This window comes from Globicephala melas, chromosome 3, assembly GCF_963455315.2.
Source record: "Globicephala melas chromosome 3, mGloMel1.2, whole genome shotgun sequence".
NCBI classification, from domain to species: Eukaryota; Metazoa; Chordata; class Mammalia; order Artiodactyla; family Delphinidae; genus Globicephala; species Globicephala melas.
The window spans coordinates 140,392,787-140,416,355 of NC_083316.1; the positions used below are offsets into that span (position 1 = coordinate 140,392,787).

General features: G+C 37.3%; 1 protein-coding gene across 1 annotated transcript in view; it reads left to right on the forward strand.

Moving 5' to 3' along the window:
- Nucleotides 1–23,569, forward strand: part of TENM2 (teneurin transmembrane protein 2) — a 3,004,989-nt gene that overhangs the window by 101,051 nt on the left and 2,880,369 nt on the right. Inside the window, exon 3 of the mRNA XM_060296575.1 lies at nucleotides 1,021–1,171. The gene's annotated coding sequence lies outside the window, so the exon portion shown is untranslated. The remainder of the gene's footprint in view (nucleotides 1–1,020; nucleotides 1,172–23,569) is intronic.

The following is a 23,569-nucleotide window of genomic DNA, read 5'->3' on the forward strand; positions in this document are numbered from 1 at the left end:
GTGGCCCCTCCCGCTGCGGAGCACAGGCTCCGGACGCGCAGGCTCAGTGGCCATGGCTCACGGGCCTAGCCACTCCGCGGCATGTGGGATCTTCCCAGACCGGGGCACAAACCCGTGTCCCCTGCATCGGCAGGCGGACTGTCAACCTCTGCGCCACCAGGGAAGTCCCTATTTTCAGTTTTTTAAGGAACCTCCATACTGTTCTCCATAGTGGCTGTATCAATTTACATTCCCACCAACAGTGCAAGAGGGTTCCCTTTTCTCCACACCCTCTCCAGCATTTATTGTTTGTAGATTTTTTGATGATGGCCATTCTGACCAGTGTGAGGTGATACCTCATTGTAGTTTTGATTTGCATTTCTCTAATGATACATGAAGTTGAGCATCCTTTCATGTGTTTGTTGGCAATTTGTGTATCTTTTTTGAAGAAATGGCTATTAAGATCTTCTGCCCATTTTTGGATTACGTTGTTTGTTTTTTTGATATTGAGCTGCATGAGCTGCTTGTATGTTTTGGAGATTAATCCTTTGTGGGTTGCTTCATTTGCAAATATTTTCTCCCATTCTGATGGTTGTATTTTCATCTTGTTTATGGTTTCCTTTGTTGTGCAAAAGCTTTTCAGTTTCATTAGGTCCCATTTGTTTATTTTTATTTCCATTTCTCTAGGAGAGTTCTTTTTTTAAAAATATCTGAGCATTTATCAAAATGGCCCTCCCATAATATTCTAGGGTATTCCAGAATATTGGGGTATTCTTCTAGACTCTCAGACTTGAAAAGTATAGATATTCATAAAAAAAAAGCAAATAAATGAAATTCATGCTCCAGGGAGCAATAGAAAGAAAGTCAAAAAGTTTGCTTTTGATTAAGTCTCTTACCAACACTATCACCACTGCCAAAATATGTTCCTTTTCTGTATAGTCTTTTTTTTCTGTTTGCAGAAACTTCATCTCCTCTATTGCTTAATCCAGAAACCTGAGGATCTTCCTTAACCTCTTTCTCATACTTTTCATTTACAACCAGGTTCTGTGAATTCTACCACTAAAATCATAACTCTACTGATACACCATCCTAGTCAGAGACACCACTGCTCAGCCCCTGAATGTGCTACAAACTGCAAATTTCTTTTCTCATCTCCACTTTTGCCTCAGAAGTCAGACAATCTTTTAAAAGGGTAAGTAGAAATTCTCCTTCTTAAAACACTTTAGTGGTTTCCCACTAAAGAATGAAACTCAAACAACAGCACTCTAAGGTAGCTATTACTATTATGCCTAGGTTGAGGGAACCAGTGCTTTTAAAACTTAATTTTATTGAGAACACATGATTGGCAAGTGGCTCTGCCCAGCCAGTCTAAACCCAAAGAACTGATCTGCTGCAAATTTGCTGCCCTCTGATGTGCTAGGTTTATAGTATCACTGAATAGACATGACAAGATGCATAAAGCAAAATGTGAGACAATCATGCCAAGAACTCTCAGATTAAAGTACTAATAATGATAATCATAAAATCAACAACTAAGATTTGCCAAGCACACACTCTGAAGACCCATAAACTTGAGGCTCCGTGCAATGTTATATTTGTACCTAACAACAAAGCTCATTAATTTATAAATTTAATGATAGTAAAATTCTATTAATTTACTCTGAACAGCAATGCAGCCTTTTGAACATAAATGAGCAGGATATGGAATTAAATATCTTGTATTCGAAGTGTCCTGTCATTTACTTGTTATGTGATTTGGAAGAAAATAAACGATGTAAGCCTCAGTTTCCTTAATCTGTAAAATAATCTTACTAATAATAATTTCACGTAATTGTGTTAAGCACAGGAAAGGAGATATTACTATGAAATATGTGCTTTTAAAACAGTGACAGCATTATTTGAAATATATTTGCATATGATTATATGTTTAGATATTTTTGCTAAACTGGCTTAAGTTAGTTCAAGTCACTGATAAATTCAATCATGCTTTTCAAATAAGTAGATCTGTATTGACAAAATGAGACATTGTAGAGGTAGTGAAATGTAATCATGTTGGCCAAGTAATACACACTTTTGTTTTCTTTAATATTACCAGTTTCATAGGAATATTTCATGAGGGTACTTTAATTACAATTTATTTATAGTCTATTTGTATCAGTCAGAGTTCAATCAGAGAAACAGAACCACTGGAGATAGATGGATGGATTGATAGATGATAGATAGATAGATAGATAGATAGATAGATAGGAACAGATAGATATATATAGGTACATGTATATATCTATTACAAGGATTTGACCATATGCAATTGTGGGAGTTGGTAAAGCAGTTTCTGCATAGCTGTGATCTTTGCTTCTAATGCTGGAACTAGAAGTCCACAGGGAAGACAGTTGGGACGAAAGATGGATACAGAGTAGGGGAGATTAAAAACAACCTAGACAACAAGCTAGAGCCCTAGGAGGAAGAACTGAAATGTATACCATTTCTTGTTTCCTCTGACCTTGGTGATGTGAAAGCCCTGCAGAGGGTGGGGTCCTTTACCACAGAGCTAAATTAAAGCACTTGGCCCAAGAGTGCATCCAACCAAAATTTGCAGATGCATATAAAATAGTGTAGTATTTGCATTGTGAGTAGGTTCCCTCAAACACTCTCGTATACTTTAAATCATCTCTAGATTACTTATAATACTTAATACAATGTAAATGCTAGATAAATAGCCACCAGTACATGGAAAATTCAAGCTTTGCTTTTTTGAACTTTCTGGTAAAACTTTTTTCTTTATGAATATTTTTGGATTGCGGTTGGTTGAATTTGTGGGTGTGATGTGGAACCAGAGGGTATAGAGGGCTGACTGTATACAGGAAAAGGGATTCTGGGAAATGTAGTTCAGCATAGTCAAGTCAACGTGTTGTAGAGCCTATAATACATTCCTTATCAACTTGGCACCTGTAAACATCTTAAATCATACTTTGCCTCCAAGTAAAGATAATGACAAAGTTAAACTTCCATCCAACATGCTATATCTATCTTAAATATAACTGAAAATAAGCTCACTTCTTCCTCCTAAGAGGATAGAAGTCCTTCTTTTGTCTTTGGATGATTTTCATTCTTCTCCTAATTCACACTTCAAGTTGAATATCTTGTACTTTAAATACTGACTTATAAATTTAACTACTATTAACGTATCTTATATTTGATAAGGAGATGAGTGAGAGGAAGAAAAGAAAAATTGGGGGTTGATAAACAAACATGGTCATATCAAAATAATGAATAAATATTCCTAACTATCACAGTCCTTCTTTTTACAACTGGCCGTATGGTCATAGCTGGTATTTATAGCTATTTCTTCTACTCATTTCCTACCCCCTTTTCCTCAGTTAGCATCTCAGCTGGTATTAGTTTCTTACCTGTGACACAGTCTTTCTTCCTGAAGGTTCTGGGTCCTTAGCAGGCCTGCCTGACTTGAGTCGTTTTAGTTTTCCATCAACTTTAATCACAGAACATAGGAGTACTAAGGAACACCTGGAGGATCTTCTGCATTACAGATGTGTTCCTCTTACCTCATTGTGCAGTAGCAACCCAGCTTCTCCTTGATGGTCAAGATCAGTAATCCCAGTTAGTCCAGTAACTGTCTTCTTCGCCTGTTGATTTAGATTACTTCAGTAATCCCAAAATGGCCAGGTAGCAGGCTCCATTTATAGTTTAATGGAATCATTTTGTGTTTCCTGAAGTTAGTCTGCAGTTCAGCAACATTTGTGAGATACAAAAAGGTTGATGTTTCACTTCCTTTCTCTAAATCTCATAGAAGAATTTCCTTGTGGTCCACTCTAACCAGAAACATAGACGAAAGGGATTTCTGGAGAATGTAGTTCAAACTAGCCAATAAATAAGTAATCAAGCTACTTTAAAATTGTGAGAATTTTTAATTCCCTTGAGATTGAAATCTCCATATATATTTGGTTTGGGGAACTTTGTTTATGTGGACGCATTCTTCCTTTGGAACTAAGAGCTCTAGACCAGCAGAACCTAAAGTTATATGGACAGAAAGTAAACATTTTGGTTGTGGAATACTAGGAGTAATATTGTGAGGAGCTACTCTTATTTGTATCCTTTGATTCCTGGTTAGCAGACAAACAGCATCATATACCAGATCATGTATATACTTTATGCTGGAGGATTGTTCAGCAGCCCTGCAAGCCCTTCAGCATATAGAGAACATGATATGACTAGTATGGATAAGATATCCAGTAAATCTATGGACAATACTTTGGGAGATGCACTGCAAGCAGAGAGGGCGAATCTATATCCAGGATATTGTCTGTTCCAATAAGAACACAGTACTGTGCCTACCATGTTGGAAGAGGTCCAATATAATCAACCTGGCACCAGGCAGCTGACTGATTTTTCAGGAAATGGTGCCATAATGGGGGTACAGTGTTGGTTTCTGCTGTTGGCAAAAGGGGCATCTAGAGGTGGCTACAGCATGATTGTCCTGGGTTAGTGTGGAAACCCAGGTTGCTGACCCTGTGAAAAACTTCCATCCATATTGCAATGGCCACTTTATTCATGAACCTATGGTGTAATGACAGGAGTGGCTGGGAAGACAATTGGGAATGGAAGATAAAGTAAAAAGATTAAGGATAAGCTAGAACCTCATGAGAACAAGATAGAAAACTGTGACAGTTCTTAATGCTTCTGAAATTTTTGGCATGGGAACTCTAAGAAACCAGAGTATTTTTGGCATAACTAAACACACACACCTGGACTAGGAGTCAGAGAAGCTGAAGGAGGATCCAAGGAAGTGTAGTGCAATTGCAGACCCAGTTATAGATTCACAGTAATGAGGTTAGCAAACCAATCAGCGGCAACGTATGTGAACTACAAAACACTTGCTTTCTTACTTCCCTTCTCAAAGTCTCATAGAAGAATCTCCTTGTAGCCCACCCTAACCAGAAACATACAAGAAAGGAATTTTGAAAAATATAGTTCAGTCTCACCAAGATGAATATTACAAAGCCACTTTAAAATTGTAAGAAATTTTAGATCCCTAGATGATTCAAATCACCACATATTTTGGTTTGGGAAACCTTATCATAGACATAGTAGGAAGAGTTCAGAATTGGGATTCTGGGGACTGGGAGTTTCTGTCATGGTTCCATCATTACCTGGACACAAAAACTTGGTTAGTCATTTATTCCCACCTGGCCTTCATTTCTTCAACTGTGAAAGAAAGGGAATACACTACATGATCTTCTGGAGGCTTTTTTGCATAATGGATAAAATGATTTATTTTCAGGCTGCTGTGAATCAAATTCTAGTCAATTGTGTGATATTGTGCAGGATCCTGGAATCCTGTAATTCAGTCTCTTTATCTGTAAATAAAGATAATACTGAATCAGAGGTGTTGTGAGAATTGAATGAGTTAAAATATCTAAAGCTCTTAAACCATGAGGGGCATGCAGTGAGCACACATTAAATGTTAGTAGTAGTAGCAATTTACCTGTGAATTTTATGATTGCTTGTTTATTGTAGAGGTTTAAAAACCATATTGATTGCTTCAAAAATGTGTGCTGTGGCTTAGAGAATTAAAAGGAAATTACTACAGGTCTCTGTACGTCTGTTTTACCATTTGTAAATCATGATTTTTTTCCTCTTTGTTAATACCAAAGCTATTAATAAGGATGCATTAAATATACATAATGAGGTGGACATTGTATAAATATGCAAATGAAGCAGTTATTTAGTAGCCTTAATAAAGGGTGAATATAATGGTTGGAGGGTTATTACTTGTATAAAAATGCTGACAAAGGAGCTTTTGCTCTTTAATGTTAACAGTGACCAAAGAAGTGGGCTTACGGTTTAAATTCTGATGTGCATTTTCCAGATTTGGAGAACTACAAACAATTTTATTTTATAGACACAAAGTCTGATTCTAGTAGAATTCTTGCTTTTATTTCTCACCAATATCCTAATTTACTTCAGTAATTCCAAACATTATGTAAGTATGTGTTGAGAAACCCACTCACCCCATCTTTCCTAAATATCTACTGCTTTTGTACTTGTGAGCTAATTCAACTCATTTTCTGCCCTCACTCCCTGTTCTTATTGAGAGTATATGAGGGAGACCAGGCTGAAACAGAATCGCTATATACAAGTCACTCTTTTGATTGTAAGAGACAGGAATTCAACTAAAATCAGCTTAATGAAATAAAACAAAACAAGAAAAGAAGGATGGAAAGGAAAGGAAAAAGGAAAGGGGATTTATTATTTCACATCACTAAGAAATCTGTGGTATCACTGGCTTCTGACATTATTGGATCCAGAATTTCAAACAGTGAATCAACTCTTTGTCTCTGTCCCTGTCTCTCTGTCTCTACTCCCTCTCTCCTCCCCAGTCTCTGTGTTGCCATCACTCAGTTTTGATGTATGTATTAGCAGGCTTTTTATAACACTGTATCAGGTATAGAGACTTCTAGAAGCTCCAAGATTTTGTCCTTAGAGCTAATGATCCCAGAAAAAAGAGAACTGCTGTGTCTCCCTCAATGTCCATGCACTCTAATACAGTCTACCTGGAGTGCAATAGACATGCCCGTGTGTATCTGTCTGTTTGGCTGTGATAACAGAATACCTAGAGGTGGCTTAAACAATAGGAAAAAATACGGGACAAACAAACATGATATAAAATGGATACTACAATAATATACATATTAAGATGCTCTTGCTTAGGTGATGTCATCAAAATGATGACATAGGTCATTCCTGACTTCAGTCTCCCTCATAAGAAGACAAACTAGCAACCATTTATGGAGAAGACACCACTGTGAAAATCCCAAATTCCAGAGCTGAGGCTTAACACCCCTCTGGACCACAGAGACTGAGAAGAATCAACATCAGAAAGGTAAGAGGAGCAGCTACATTCTGACTGCATTGCCCCTCGCCCAGGGCAGGGGCAGCACTGCACCAAAAGTGCCCCTTTGGACCTATGATTTCTCCAGTGTGAAAAGGAAAGCACAAGGTGGATATCCAGCTCCCTCAGAAGGCCCTTCCTGGGAGGTCCGCCTGTGTCTTGTCCCACACAGTTCACTAGGGGAATCTGCAGGACTTGACCACTGGAGATCAGGTAGAAACAGAGACGTTGAGCAGGGGAGCTTACAGCAACCAACACTCATATCTTGGCTAACCATATTTCTCCTTGCAGCTGCAAGTGAGCAGAGATCTCAGCCACGGGCTCTGCCCATCTGCAGAACTAAATCCGTAAGCCCTATCTGGCTAAGGAGCTCTGTTGAGTACAAGCTATGCTGGCCATGGAGCCTGTTCTATGATCCCACCCTGGCAGGGGAAGGAAAAAAATTGATGCCCTGCCCAACTACGGATTATAGCTTCTAGACCCTCCAGGCCAGAGAAGCCAGGCAGCTGCTGATCCCATCCTATAGACAATCTTAGGCAGAAAGCCAAGCCAACAATACTGCCCAATTACTGAGTATAGCCTCTAGCCCGACATAACCAGGGAGCCTGAACAGTGACCTTGGACAGCCTCAGAACTCAGCCTGCAGTCCCACCCAGCTAGGGAGCTAGGACATCAAACCTGCCCTACCCTGGAGCACAGTCCTAGCCTCATGGAACTCTGAGATACAGATCCTCCCAACCAAAAAGCCCCACTACAGACTTTGTTGAACAGCCAAGCACAGTTAGTGACCTACCTGATCTAAAATCCCAGCCGTCAACTTCGGAACACAGTTTGCTTCCCCACCTGATCAAAGAGCACAGGCTGAGTTCTTGTCTAACAAATTGGATAACTTAGAAGAAATTAATAAATTCCTAGAAACATACAAACTACCAAGACTGAATTATGAAGAAATCGAAAATAACAACAGACCAATAACAAGTAAAGAGATTGAGTCTGTCATTAAAAACCTCCCAACAAAATCCAGAACCAGATGGTTTCACTGGTGAACTGTTTCTTGTTGTTTTGTTTTTGTTTTTTGTTGTTTTCAGTTTAAATAAATTGAATAAAATTTTTAAAAATAAATCAATAGAAGTAAAAATAAACAGAACCTTGGTTATCATTTAAGGTCTACTTAAAAAATTTCCAGCATGTTTTTCCTAACACAAAAGTTATATAGGAGATTGCTCCAACTGATTACTATTATATAGAACACCAGTGTCATTCATTTATCATTTGTACATGTTCTTTTCTCCTGAGTTCTACATTAGTTTTTTTTCCCCAGTATGGAAGCATCAAAAAGACATGGTCTAGCAATTTGTTCATTATTAATAGCATTGATTACCAAACATATTCTGCTATAGGTAAAACACAAAATCCCTGACTAAAAAGCTGAACTATAAAGACATCAAATGTTTGCTTGCATTTTCTCTTATTCTGAGTTTTGCTTTCTCATTTGATTTTTTAAAGATTTCTACTGTCAACTATGGTGAGAAAGTCCACATGAAAAATTTTATATCTCGCACAAAAAAGAAAGCAGTTTTCCAAGTGATTGGCATTCTATGGATAATAAAGTTATTACATTATTCTATACTTGGGATATGGGGAGGTTTAAAAAAATGAGGAATTAATCTAAAATTACAGTGTTTACAAAACGGATTTCTCATTAACATACTTTTTGTGAACAAATCCTGCAGTAATATACAAGCAGCAATATAGGAACAAAAATAAATTTAAAATTTAAAGACATTGCATAACAATTTAACCATTGTGAGAAATCTGTGAAATTTGAATCAAATTGTTGGCATTATATAAAATTAGCACAAGGCTAGGTTAAAAAAAAAAGGAAGAAAATACATCAGGCTGTAAATGCTTTTAGTGCTAGATCATAATTCATAATTTAATCGCTTTTATATCATTAGGGATAAGCAGAGTATTTGGTGCAAAACAGAATGTTAATATAGGAATACTTTAAAATCTCCTATTCTTTTTTCTACATATTTTTAAAAATGATCACCATTTCTATATAGTGTTTATTTTATCTACACTAAATAGAACTGTACTAGTGATAATATTTTATAAAGTAACATTTCAGCAGATTTTCAAATTCATATTGGTGAAATTGAAAGGCATTGGGGTAGTCAAAAGAAAAGTCTAGACACTAACAGGCAGATATTTATAAACAACAGCAATATCTACAAATGTTACTTATTGTTAATGATAGCCTTTAACAGAGATAGATAAATTGGTCAAGATAGATTTCTTCTGACAGTGGCTGACCATGATTCATACTGTTGCTAATAAGAGTATATATCTTTTTAAAGACAAAGAAGAATTAACACCAATCCTTCTCAGCCTCTTTCAAAAAACTGAACAAGAAGGAACGCTTCCAGACTTATTTTATGAGGCCAGCATTACCTTGATACCAAAGCTAGAAAAGAACACTACAAGATAAGAAAACTCTAGGCCAATATCCCTGATGGATATAGATGCAAATTTCTCAACACACAAAAAATTAGCAAGCTGAATTTAACATCATACTAAAGAAGAAAACTTAGGGGAAAAATTATTTGACATTGGTCTTGACAATGATTGTATGGATTTGACACCAAAGCACAAGCAACAAAAGAAAAACTAAAGTACAGCTACATCAAACCAAAAAGTTTCTGCTCAGCAAAATAAATAGTCAACAAAATGAGAAGGCAACCTATGAAATGAGAGAAAATATTTGGAAACCACAAATCTGCTAAGGACTTAATGTCTAAAAATACATGAGGAACTCATACAACTCAATCCAATTAAGAAATGGGCAAAGGACCTGAATAAACATTCTTCCAAAGAAAATCTTCAAATGGCCGACAGGTACATTAAAAGGTACTAATCATAGGGGAAATGAAAATCAAAACCACAGTGAGATATTGCCTCACACCTGTTAGAATGGCTGTCATCAAAAACACAAGAAAGGGCTTCCCTGGTGGTGCAGTGGTTGAGAGTCCGCCTGCCGATGCAGGGGACATGGGTTCATGCCCCAGTCCGGGAAGATCCCACATGCCATGGAGCGGCTGGGCCCGTGAACCATGGCCGCTGAGCCTGCACATCCGGAGCCTGTGCTCCGCAACGGGAGAGGCCACAACAGTGAGAGGCCAGCGTACCGCAAAACAACAACAACAACAACAAAAAAAAAAACACAAGAAAACAAGTGCTGGCAAGGATTTGGAGAAAACGGAACCCTTGTACACTGTTGGTGGAAATGTAAATTAACATAGCCAGTAAGGAAAATAGTGTGGAAGTTCCTCAAAAAGTAAGCAATAGAACTGCCATACAATCCAGCATCCCACGTCTGAGAATATATCTGAAGGCAATGAAATCACTGTCTCAAAGATATATCTGCACTCTCATGTTCATTCCAGCAGTTTTTACAATAGTCAAGACATGGAAACAACCTAAGTGTCCATCAACAGGTGAATGCATAAAGAAAATGTGGTGTGTATATACCACATTATGGAGGAAGGGTACCTGGAAAAAACAAAATCACTGTTCCCCATTTTGAAACAAAACTGAAATTTGAAATTTAAAATGTTCAGTAAAAATGGGAGAGAATTCCAACGTCCCTAGCCACAAGGGAGCAGTTCTACTGAGACGTGAACAGTGGGGACTAAAAATTTTGAAAACATTTGGGGAGAGGGAAAATTGGTTTTCTGTTAATTGACAAATGTTCCAGTAGGGCTCTATTTTTGTTGGAATGTGTAATATTGTTATATTACACACATATATTGACCAGAGTCTCTGCTGAGTTTATAAAGTTCAGAAAAGATGGCTGGTAAAATTTTGGTTTTTATTAATTTATCTCAGTAAAAGCCCACTGCAACTCTAAAAACAAATAAACAACTTCAGACAGTCATAATGATTGAAGAAACATTAACCTAAAGACTGATAGAGAGCATTAAATATATAACTTTAAGATTAAATTTCATCATTTAAGATTAAATGAAGATTAAAAAGGTGAGATTATAATATATAATGGCTTTATAATCTGACAATGTGAAAATACTACAATCACAAAAAATAGGCTATAATAGGAATAGCACATGCAAAAATATGTTTTCAGTTCTTTCTAAATAGAATATTTCATGGTGGAAGTATTGCAATTCTGAGATTGTTGTATGTGATATGTATAATAAAGCAAATAAGTAATTATGATCTGTTCTAGTTCTATCAGATCCTATATTCTTGAGAACCTGAATTCTCAGTGTAGAAGAAAGGAAATACTGATATAGAAGTGGTAAATTAACACTGTATTTCTGAATTTAAACTGGAAATATAAGCATGAACTCTCAAGATATGTTGGCTTTGTCCACTAAGAAGGTCTAAAAACAATGATTCGTCTAGTAACAGTAAGCATTCCTAGTACCAAGATTCTTATCTTAAAATACTATTTTCCATTAGAAGGAACCAGGTATTTTTAGAGAAATGGCTTATTCCAGGTCTTGGACAGGAAATGTAAAAGATGGGCCTGAAATATCTTTCATGCCAGATAGCAACAAATCTACCAAAAATTGCTAAGTTCATGTCAAAAAATTCAGGAGCCAATTTTAAGAGGTTCCCACTGGCCAAAGATAGGGCAAACTAAGCTCCAATATGGGTAAAAATTGCAACTGATATAAATCCATTGAATAAGTTTGAATCTGTGGGTTTATAATATATAAAAAGAGCTCTTGAATTGGTCATCTTCAGAGGATGACAGAGAACCAGTTGATTATTTTGAAAACTGAATAAATAAAAGGCACAAATTAAAAATTTACTTATCTTATTTTTCTTATATGAATGACACAAATATGAATCACATAGTATAAAAAGAGAAGTATCTCCTGGTAAAATCATTTCAGCTAACATATAAAAACAAAATGAGAGGGCTTCCCTGGTGGCACAGTGGTTTAGAGTCCGCCTGCCGATGCAGGGGACACGGGTTCATGTCCCGGTCTGGGAAGATCCCACTTGCCGCGGAGCGGCAAGGCCCATTAGCCATGGCCGCTGAGCCTGCATGTCCAGAGCCTGTGCTCTGCAATGGGAGAGGCCCGCGTACCGCAAAAAAAAAAAAAAAAAAAAAAGAGAGAATTAAAACATCCCTTTTTTTCACCTCAATGAGGCATTGAGAATCAAAGGCTGCTAGCTTTGCTAAGAGAGACAGAAAGGAGACAGAGAGAGAGAATATGAATGGGAGAGATGCCTCTTGATGGAAGAGCATATCATCCACAGTTGTACCAGAGTGAACCAGCCTGAGTCTGATCAAGCCCCTGGCTCCAGTTACCAATTTGAAGGACAAAGAAACATGTCAAATATATAATAAACAAGATTTATAGCCAGAAACTCTAGAGGCCAGTTGGTGTCGGTCCTTCAACAACAACAAAAAAGAATTGTGAGGAAAAGAAATGGATTGAGTGGGAACCTGTAGATTAAAAGATAATTAAAGCACATAGCAAGTTAAAAAGTCATGTAAAATTAAGTTAGTCTGTCTTGAGATGGAAATTTGGATGACAAAGCCATAAAGAAACATAAAGAATTGTTTACTTAAAATACAAAATATAAAATTCAGTGTGGTGGTTACTTTTGGAGGAAGGGAGAAGGGGGGCTATGATTGCGATGGGGTTTTTGAGGTGTCTGATTTAGTTCTATTTCTTGGTCTGGGTGTGGCTGCTAGGGGTTTTGCCTTATTCACATATTTTTGCTTTATGTGTTTTCAGTATCTGTATTTACCTTACAATAAAAAGGTGAAACAATGGCTGAGTCACCTGATGGCTAGTTTCTAATCTGAAACGACAGGTATGCATTCTCACTTCACTAACTAAAGCTAGCCAAATGGCCAAGGCTGAGGTTAGTAGCATGGGAACTATAATTATCTTACAAGAAAGGCGAATAATAAATGGGAATAAAAATCGGAAAAATTTATTGGGCTTCTCTGGTGGCACAGGGGTTAAGAATCCGCCTGCCAATGCACGGGACACAGATTCGAGCCCTGGTCTGGGAAGATCCCACATGCCATGGAGCAACTAAGCCCTTGCGCCACAACTACTGAGCCTGCACTGTAGAGCCCGCAAAACACAACTACTGAGCCCACGTGCCACAACTACTGAAGCCCACACACCTAGAGCCCATGCTCCGCAGCAAGAGAAGCCACTGCAATGAGAAGCCCGCGCACCACAACGAAGAGTAGCCCCCACTCGCTGCAAGTAGAGAAAACCCATGCACAGCAATGAAGACCCAATGCAGCCAAAAAAAAAAAAAAAATTTAAATGAATAAAATCTATCTTAAAAAAAAATCAATTTACCATAAATACAATGATGTAATACTAACAAAAAGTGTTGGTCACTCAAACTATGAGAATTGTAATGGGTTTGGTGAGTAGCTGGGCTCTAGGTTTATTGAACAGGTGAGATCTAGGGCAAAATGACAATTAATTCTATGTAGGTGGTGGAGTAAAAGAAAGAGTGAGAATTATTATCTAGTGTTCTGAATTGAAACACAATGTCAGTAGTGACACTATTCAATGATAGGGAACAATTGAATATGTAAAACAAACTCTGATAAAGTTTGAGTAGGAAGGAAGATTATAAGCTTGGACAAATTTCACTTGAGACACAAGTGATACGTTAAGAAAAACACTCAAGCAGCCTAATCAAACACAGCTCCACAATTCAAGGAGAAATCTCAGCTAGAAATAGATATTTGGGAATCATTAGCATGTGGATCATTACGTACTTAAGCCACTCCCTGGAGAGTGTGTAGGGTAAGAAAGAAAAAAAAAAAGTAGATTTCTGAAGATTAGCAACATTTAAAGGCTAGGTTGAGAAATAAGAGATCAAAGGGCCAAAAAAAGATTCTGAGAAGGAGAAAACAGAATGGTAAAGAATAATTCAAAATAATTTTTTTTGACAGAAAAGGAAAATGAAATATAGTTAAATATCCAGAGAGTTCAATAAGATAAATTCTGAGAGATATGTTTTTGTCTGAAACAGGAAGTTTCTCATTGGTATGTCCATGTGTTTTGATAGAGGAAGTAGGCAGAAGTCATTAGTGTTGAGGGGACGGTGAAATTGAAGTTTGGGGGGTGAAATTGAAGTTTGGGGGTTTCTTGGCCTTGGCATCAATTCAACCAGGATGATGGTTGAACATCAGGTAGAGAAAAGATCTCTCAGCTGAGACCAGAATACTCAGTGCATAGAGGGAAGGTAGTAGATGGTAGAAGAAAAATATCCCTGGTTTCTTGGCTTCCTCCTACTTCTACAGCTCTCACCTTAAGTACCACTTCTTTAGGGAATTCTCACTTGAACCTCACAAACCCTAATGACTTAGGTGTCACCTAACAGTCCCTGGAGAGTAATTTAATTAGCTCATTATAGCCCTTAACAACTCTGTAAGAAAATTGAACAGTTGGTTTTCTCTTTATGCGACTATTTGCCCCAACAACTGATTTAAAGGCTCTGCCTGTTACTTCTCATCTGTTTAGCACTGTACTTGGCTCCTAAAAGGTTCTTCAAAAGTATTTGTTGATAGAAGAGTAAATGAAAAGATAAATAAGCAAGAGGAGTAGGAGCAGATTTCAAGAAAGCAGTGGGGTCTACCCAAGACTAGAGGAGTACTGAGGAAAGACTGCAAATTCTGCTCTCACCCCATAAAAAGTTTAGCAGTACTAGGATTACTGTTGCTTCTAGAAATACTCTAGCCTAGAATTCTGAACTTCAGTGATTTCTGTGCACAGTAAATCCAGTAAAACTTCAAGTCTACAAAAAAAGTTGGTATCACTGGGAAATTCAGGATTACACATTTTTTTTTCAGGAAATATAAAATTTTCAACTCATTGACTTTTTTTTTTTTTTAGCGGTACGCGGGCTTCTCACTGTTGTGGCCTCTCCCGTTGCGGAGCACAGGCTCCGGACGCGCAGGCTCAGTGGCCATGGCTCACAGGCCCAGCCGCTCCGCGGCATGTGGGATCTTCCCAGACCAGGGCACGAACCCATGTCCCCTGCATCGGCAGGCAGACTCTCAACCACTGTGCCACCAGGGAAGCCCCTCATTGACTTTTAATATTCCAAATTTTATATGTAAAACAAGCTATCATAAATAAAACAAATAAGGAAAAAAAATATTTGACACATTAGGCAAAGGGCTTAGATTGAGGAAAGGTGGAAGAAAGTGGAAAAGTGGAAAATAATAAGGAAAATAGAAACCAGGAAAGAAAGGATATTGTTTAGTTAGTGCAATGAAATCAGATATAGCAATATTTAATGATGTTCTGTACTATACTATGTATTATAATCTGTACTTTTCCTGGGGGAAAAAATGGTTTCTTTATTTCTCGTGGCAATCCTGCAAAGTAGGCATTGTTATGGAGGAAGAAAAGATCCAGAGTATGTAATTTGTTCAAGGTCAAACAGCTAATAAATATGTGAAGCTGGGATTCATATACAGAGGACCCTACCTTGGTTTTCAGTACCTGGGTGTTACAGTGAATCTTTACCCTCAAGAATTTGAAATGAAGGGCACTGTCTGAAAATTAAACTTTATGATGACAGACTGTATATATATAAACTCACTTTAACCACAAAGATGGATTTTTTGGTCAGCAAAAATCTCACTAGATGTTGTATGTTGATACCTGTACTGAGCAGGTTTAGGATTACTATAAACAAAAGAGTTGCCCCGGCCAAGTTGGTAGCACCATTTTCAGAATTCTGTCAGGATGAAATAAATTATCACAGTAGTGGGATTGTATTTTCAGGGGCTACTCTGGAATTTTTAAAAAGGTCATAATATAATTTTAGGATATAATCTCATTATGGGCAATATTTAATCCTCTTATTTATGGAAGAAGTATGTAAGATTTCTTTCCTCTTTCCATGCTGCATATGTTAAGTGGTAATATTTTGAGGCCAATGAATTACACTAATTCTTTTTGTTTTTTGAATAGTAGCTTTTAGGATAAGTAGAAATTTCAAACTTAAATTTGAATGTACTTTGAATGAAAGTATCCTTTTTGGGATGTATAACTTTTTAGAGTAAAGATGTGTTGTTTTTGCAACTACTTGTGTAAGGAATAAAGGAGATAGGTTTAACCAATATAAAATTAAATATATAACCAAGCAGAATCTTAATTTTATTATGTAGGATATTCACTTACATCTTATTTTCAAATTTGGAATAACATTTTCATTATTTAAAGTGATAATTTTGAATGCAAATTAAATTAACCTCTAGGTAGAAACTGCTTAACAGTTTTGGAGGTTCTTGGTATCCTGGCATCATTTACTGTGTGGAGATTTCCCCTTTGATATTTAAAGAGAAGCGAGTTGACTCACTAACAGGATTGCTGGTTCTGATTTTCCATCGTGGTTTTGGAGGTCGTGAGGTTCCAGAATTTGATTTCCTTGATGTCATTCTCAGTCAATCAGTCCGCACATGGGCTAACTACTAGTTATGTTCTTCTTCTTTTTTTCTACCTTTTACTTTCTGGGAAAGAAGGAGAGATAAGCTACTCTTTTTTTTTTTTTTTTTTCTGTACGTGGGCCTCTCACTGTTGTGGCCTCTCCCGTTGTGGAGCACAGGCTCCGGACGCGCAGGCTCAGTGGCCATGGCTCATGGGCCCAGCCGCTCCGCGGCATGTGGGATCCTCCCGGACCGGGGCACGAACCCGTGTCCTCTGCATCGGCAGGCGGACTCCCAACCACTGCGCCACCAGGGAAGCCCCGCTACTCTTAAGTATGTTGGCTTAGTGAATATTTTATATGTGTTGGGAATCACGTAGCAATAACTATAATGTTTATAAAAGAATAGAAGTAAATACTAAAACATTACAGATTTTATAAGTATTATCCTATGTCATAATATTTAAACATTTATTTCAGTTTTGAATAATTTTCTTTCCATAATTAATTACATTAAGTCATAAGATTACATTAATATTTGTTTGCAGATTTACTCCTTAACTTCAACTGACTTTTGCCTACAGTGTTAAAAATATTTTATAATCGTCTCTTATATGTAATATACTGTGGCTAAGTGCACTTTGGAAATCAAGCAATATGAGCCAGGTGCATAGGATCAATTAATTCCAGTTTAGGAATCATGGAGTGAAGGAGAAAACAGATCCCCTCTTAAAGATTTAGAGGGTTTTGAAATGCAAAGAATAGGCATAGGGAACAGCAGGAGGCTATACACAGATTAGTGAACAATGTCTTGGAGATTTTTCCAGAGTCTGATGTGATTGGAATATTAAGGCAATGGGCTGGAGACAAGGATGGAAATACAGTGGAGATCATAGAAGGAAAGGGCTAAAGGCTGAGACTAAAATTGGACACATTTGTTACTAGTGAACATGTCATCTCTGCCTTGGCCCTGAATGCAACTAAATAGCAGATAACAGTCATTGATATATTCATTTAACAAACATTTACAGAGTCTGTATGTATAAGGTATTGAGCTGATTGATTAAAGAGTAAATGTAGCAAAGCAGCACATATGCATCTCAGGAGGATTGTATTTTAAACACCTTTTAAAAGATCTCTGTTGACAACTATCTTCTTTGGATCTCTACATGGAATTTTTTTCTTTGGGCGGGGGGATTGGTTTTAATTTTTAGTTTTTAATTCTATAACAAATATGAAGGTCAACTTTGTTTTTTTCCTTACCAGGTATTGAGAAATATTGAGTTGGTGATTTCAGATATTATTGGTTTGGGAAGGCCCATTCTAAACTGTAAAAATATATATAATGTTTTGCTGACACAGTTAAGTAGTTACAGTCATTGCCTCAAATTCTTTTTATTCTTCATCTGTCCTCCCATCTCTGAAGTCAGGTAGCTGATTGTGTGATTGAAATCAGAGAAACCTCAGGTAATATATATTTGAAGGCAGGTGTTTTATTTAACCCTGGATGATTCAATCTTATATGAGTTGGTTAGATGACAGTCACTGAACCATGAAATTTCATGTAACTCTGTAGTTATTGTTTTATAAATAAAATCATTGAAGAGAGTTTCATTATAGTAAGAGACAATATGTGAGATGTATCAAAAAAAATAAGTAGGTGAACCATAGGCAAATTTTATATTTAAAAAACCCTAATTTATTCTAATTTTGTTGAAGTTTCTGTTATCATGTTATAATTTAATTTTATAGAAACAAAAATTAGAACCAAATAGTCCTTTATACCACAAGCATAAATTTAAAGATATATGGAATATTTATCTCATTAGTACTTTGTGCCATGCAGCTAAACTAATAAGCTCACCTTTACTACAGGACACTTTGTTTTTAAATCTTTTGACAACAGAGGTGAAACAATAATAATTCAAAGTGATGGGCATTGGGAAAGACTGAGGTAATGTTTTAGATGGCTGTGGCTTAAAAGGGAACTAAAGGTGGAAAGACAAATTAATCTGTCATGATGTGCTGGCTAAGAAATTAAATGGAATATTGATTTTGGAAAATGTGACAATGCTCTTTTAATGAGAGATGAAAGAAAGCCTGAAAAAAAGAAAGGAAGGAAGGAAGGAGGGGAGGGAGGGAGGGAGGGAAGGGAAGGAAGGAAGGAAAGAAGGAAGGAAGGAAGGGGAAAAGGAAGGAAGGAATGAAGCAAGGAAGAGAGAAAGAAAGGAAGGAAGGAAGGAAGGAAGAAAGAAAGAAAAAGAGGAAAGGAAGAAAAGAAGGAAGAAAATAGTAAAAGAACTGATTACCTAGCAGACAGTAAGATGTAGACATCTTTACTTTTTTTTTTTTAGTGCATAATAATGGAAAAAAATAAAGCAAAAATGTGTCAGAATTGATTGGCATTATATACAGCAATACCAGAAGACTGTATAATGAGGCTGAGAACATGAACTAATGAAGAAGTATTACAACAAGAAACAAAAAGAAAGATTGATGTGGGAAACCAGAGATGAAGAATAGCCAGTGAGGAGATCAGACAATTTCTCTAACCCTCCAGGAACTAAATACACAAAGGAGCCCAATTAGAAAAAATACTAGCAAGAAGAAATATTTCTTAATGAATTGAGGATTATCAGTTTGCCTAAAGAGAATGAAATCAGAGCATTTGAGTGTCCTCGTTTCAGAACCACATGCTTTATTTTTTCAATTTAGATACAAATATTCTTGCTTTTCAAATCATAAATTTTAAAAAAAAATCATGTGTGAAACAAATTAACAACTAACCACACTTTCTGATTTTTGAGAGAATAATCATTTTCAACTGAATTATGGATACAAGGAAATTTCAGAAGCGTTTGTCCAGGTCTTTTTTTGTCAACGCCAGGTTACTGTGATGTATTCTCTGGGTTTTCACAAGTTTCCTGGGGACTTTTCATCTGTTAATTTAACCTCACAGCTTCTCCAGATATGGGTACCATATATCTAGCATATAGAATCCTGATACTTGGCTTTAATTTGACAGAATATAGATGAACATTTCAAGGTCATTTCTGGCTGCTTATATATGTTAATTGGAAACAACACAACAAAAAATGTTTTAAACAGAAAAATGGGCAATACTTAGGGCCACAATGCTTCTTTTCCAGGATCTTTTACCATATCAGTTCTGGCTGCTGGTCAGTCACTAAGTAAACCTAGGGGAAAACAAAGAATACCATCAGTGTGCAGTAACTTAGAAATTTTTATTATCCCTGTGAAATAAGTGACTCCATGAATAAGGGCAGTGTGGTTTCTTATTCTCCTCTTAAAGATATATATATTTTTTATATATACGTTATGATATGTTTATGTTTATATATATATATTGCAATAGAGGAAGTTTTTGATGACCCTCTATTCTGAAGTCAGTGGTTCTCCACGGTACCCATGGCACACAAAATGTTTAGTCCTTTCATGGCTACTTCAGATTTCCTTGAGGTAAGACTGGCATCTTACTTTTAAAGATCCCAGGTTGTCTACTCTTTACACACCAGGGGGCGACCTAGACGGGATTTGAAGAATTAGCTGCCATGTCTTAAAACCACTAACTGGACATATTTATTCATTCATTCCACAAATATTTATTGAGCATCTGGTATTTGGCTGGGTGCTTAGGGACAAAACCTCAAATGTAATACATTCTCCAGCGTCAAGGAAATCACAAGTTAGCAAATATTTACAGTAGAGTGTGATAAAGGCAAGATGAATGAACCATGAGGGAGAGACTAGTGAGTAGTTTGAAGGGAAAGGAGGAAATCAGAGTAGGATTCCTAGAAAAGTAAGAGACTTTGGAACTGAGTCTTAGAAAGCAAATAGAAAATTGAAATTAACTACTTGAATGTGAGCTTTTGGGGGAGTGGGGTAAGAATTAGTGTTTAAAGTTGAATTCCTGGAGGAGTATGTTTCATTCACTGTTTCATTTAGCAAATATGTATTAAGCAGTTATTATGTTGCTTGGCTGAACCCTGGGGAATAACAATAAACAGGATGAAAAATGTTTGATCTTGCATGAAGCTTTCATTCTTGAGGGTAGACAGGCAAAATGCAAATTATTACAATAATAGCTAACACTGGTAAAGCGCAAACTATGTGCCAGATACTGTACCCTGACCACTGATTTCAAGCTTTCAACAACCTGTTGAGAAAGTTTCTATTATTATGGAGTAAATTGGGGAATAGTCATACATAATTAGTAGAGGGATGGGCTGGGTCTTAAAGCTAGGCAGCCTGGATTTGGGGTTTATTCTTTCAAGTTCTGTAATAAAATCCCTATCAAAATAAATAAAGAATATATAACATCACTTGGGAAGTGGTAAGAAATATGATGAAAAAGAAAACTGTGTAAGCAGAGAGATTGGTGGAGGGGAAGATGCAGTTTTAGATAGCAGAGCAGACGTTGTCAGTATCTTGCACACACCTATTGGTGTTTCAGTAGGATCAGGCCAACCGCCAGTTACTATCCAACTACTAGTAGTACCTGCATGTCTTTGTGGGCTTTTTGTGAGGTCAAAGGAAGGGCAGAAGGGTCTGAAGCAGGGCAGAACTGAAGTGGAGGAGAATTAACACTCCCAGAAGAGCTATCAAGGAATAATTTTCAGGAATTGATCTACAACCATCCTCAGCCCTCATGAAGGATCACTTGGACGTGCTTTGAGCATTCTAGGATATTTTCCAGAGTTTCTTCCACAGGACTGAGCACCATTGGCCCACAATGGTGGCTGGCCTAATCACACACTCTTTATTGGTTCTGTCCTTTGCCTGTCTCACTTACTCACTCTCATAGCCGTGTTTCCCTTTACCTCCCAAATGAACATTTGTACTTGAATCCCTGTCTTGGAGTCTGCCTTTGGGAAAGCCTAAACTAAGATAGATTGGCTGGTCAGGAAATGCATCTCTGAGGGAAATTTGGGTGAAGAACATTCTAGATAGAGGGAACTATACATGCCAGGAACATGAGAAAGGCAGTAGCAAGGCCACTGTGATTGTCTGGAGTGGTGTGAGGACAGGGAGTAAGTGAAAAATGCGCTTGAGGAGCAGGTAGGGACCAGATAGCAAAGGTCTCTTTAGGCTATGGAGAGTCATTTGGAAAGTGAAGTAATAGCATACTGTTCTATATGAGACAGGAAAAATAAATAAATAGCTAGTAGAGTATTGTCTCTAAAAGCAGACTTCAGAGAAGATATAACTCTTTCGGGCTTCCCTGATGGCACAGTGGTTGAGGGTTCGCCTGCCGATGCAGGGGACACCGGTTCGAGTCCCGGTCCGGGAAGACCCCACATGCCGTGGAGCAGCTGGGCCCGTGAGCCATGGCCGCTGAGCCTGCACGTCTGGAGCCTGTGCTCCGCAACAGGAGAGGCCACAGCGGTGAGAGGCCCGCGTATCGCAAAAAAAACCCAAAAAAACAAGATATAACTCTTTCTTTTTATAAATGAGCAAAGTGAGGTCCAGGTCACCTTGCTAGAAACAGGAAGACACAGGTCTTCTACCCAAATATGAATCCCAAATTTGTCTGATTCCTAATCTACATTTAAGAGAGTTGTGTTCATCTTAGAAGCTTACCGTGAGAGTAAGCCCAACAAATCAAAGAGAAATGAATAAAAGACGGTAATATCGAGCACCTTCTCAGAATGAAGAAGCAATAGCTGTTTTTTGTTTTTGCTTTTGTTCTTGTCTTTCACTACTGCTTCTCCAAGTTCAGTGCTTCTAACTCCCACAGTGTAAGACAGAACAGCTCTTTCCACTCTCTCAAGTGAGGGGTGAGTGGCCTGAGAGGCAGGTGCTATCTATCCTGCGGAATTCCACGTGGGTGTAGTGAAGGCAGGTCTGGAAGACAGGCCAAGTTTCACACGGGCATCTGAGTACAAGAATTTGTGCTCTGTGGGCTCCCCATCTCGAACCCTGTCATTAATGTGAATTCTAACACCTGCCGGTAAATGGGTACTTGATGTCCCTGGTAACTCAATCATCAGCTAAAGTACTCCATCCAAATAATGAGATTGGTGGATTGAATCTCTGTGCAACTTTGTTTTCCAGAACTAAGCAAATGCATGGTGAATTTATTTGGTATGTTTGCTGTTTACTGCATGAGATGAGATGAATTCTAGTAATGTCAAAGGGAGGGATTGAATCATTTATTAAGTACAGTCTTGGACAGGTGTCTCAGATATCAATTCTAGGATTTAATGTAAACTAATCTTCAGAAAAGTTAGATTTCATGGAAATAAGAACCCAGAGGAATTCAAAGTGCAGGTAGCTGGATGCTTAAATCTCAAACACGTCTATTTATGACAATCTTTTAAATAAACTCTCTTATTTCTCTATTATCCTTCTGTGTTCTGAGGTAGAAAGTCTTTGAAAAACTGATATTGGCTCATGGGTAGGAAGGATTTATACAAATCAAGTTGTTTATTCTTTATTCCTAACACTGGCATATAGTCAGTTATTTGCAAATAAAGCCACAAAGTAAAATCTGATATCAGCCCACAGAGCTTTTGGCCTCTATAGGTGTCCCTGCAGAGTTATTACATATAGGGTGTACTTACAATCTGCTATGCTAGGTCATGTTTCCTGATCACAAAATATGATACCAGAAGACGGAGTTTGAAACAGATAAGGAAAACCTGCCTAAATGGCCACCAAATATCATATCTAAATATTGACAGGTCAAAAGGAACGTGGGTTAACTATCACTGAATGCAATTTGTAAAATGTATTGGCAAGGCCAAATCTGGAAACTAAGCCCTTGTATCTGTCTCCTCTTCAAGGCATTGTATGTACCTGTCTCCTATTCAAGGCACTGTATCTCCTACCAAACAACAAAAAGATCTCAATTGCAGAGATATATATATATATATATATATATATATATATATATATATATATATATATATGCTAATTTTAAAACCTTGGCTTTGAAAGCACAGAATTAAATTAAAAATTGTGCAAAACAATGCTGGAAAAGTAGAAAGGATTCATGATATGTTTTGTGAATGTATTAATCTAAATTAATTCCCCAGAGACGGTATTTGGGAGCTCTTGTTGGTAGCTCTTATAACATATTTACTTATTTACTTATCAATATTAAAGAGAAAAGGCCTGGCACAAAAACAATCGCTAATGACCTGTTCAGTGATATAAAATCTAAAGATTACTTAAAGAACTAATAATTGCCAATAAATTTAAGTA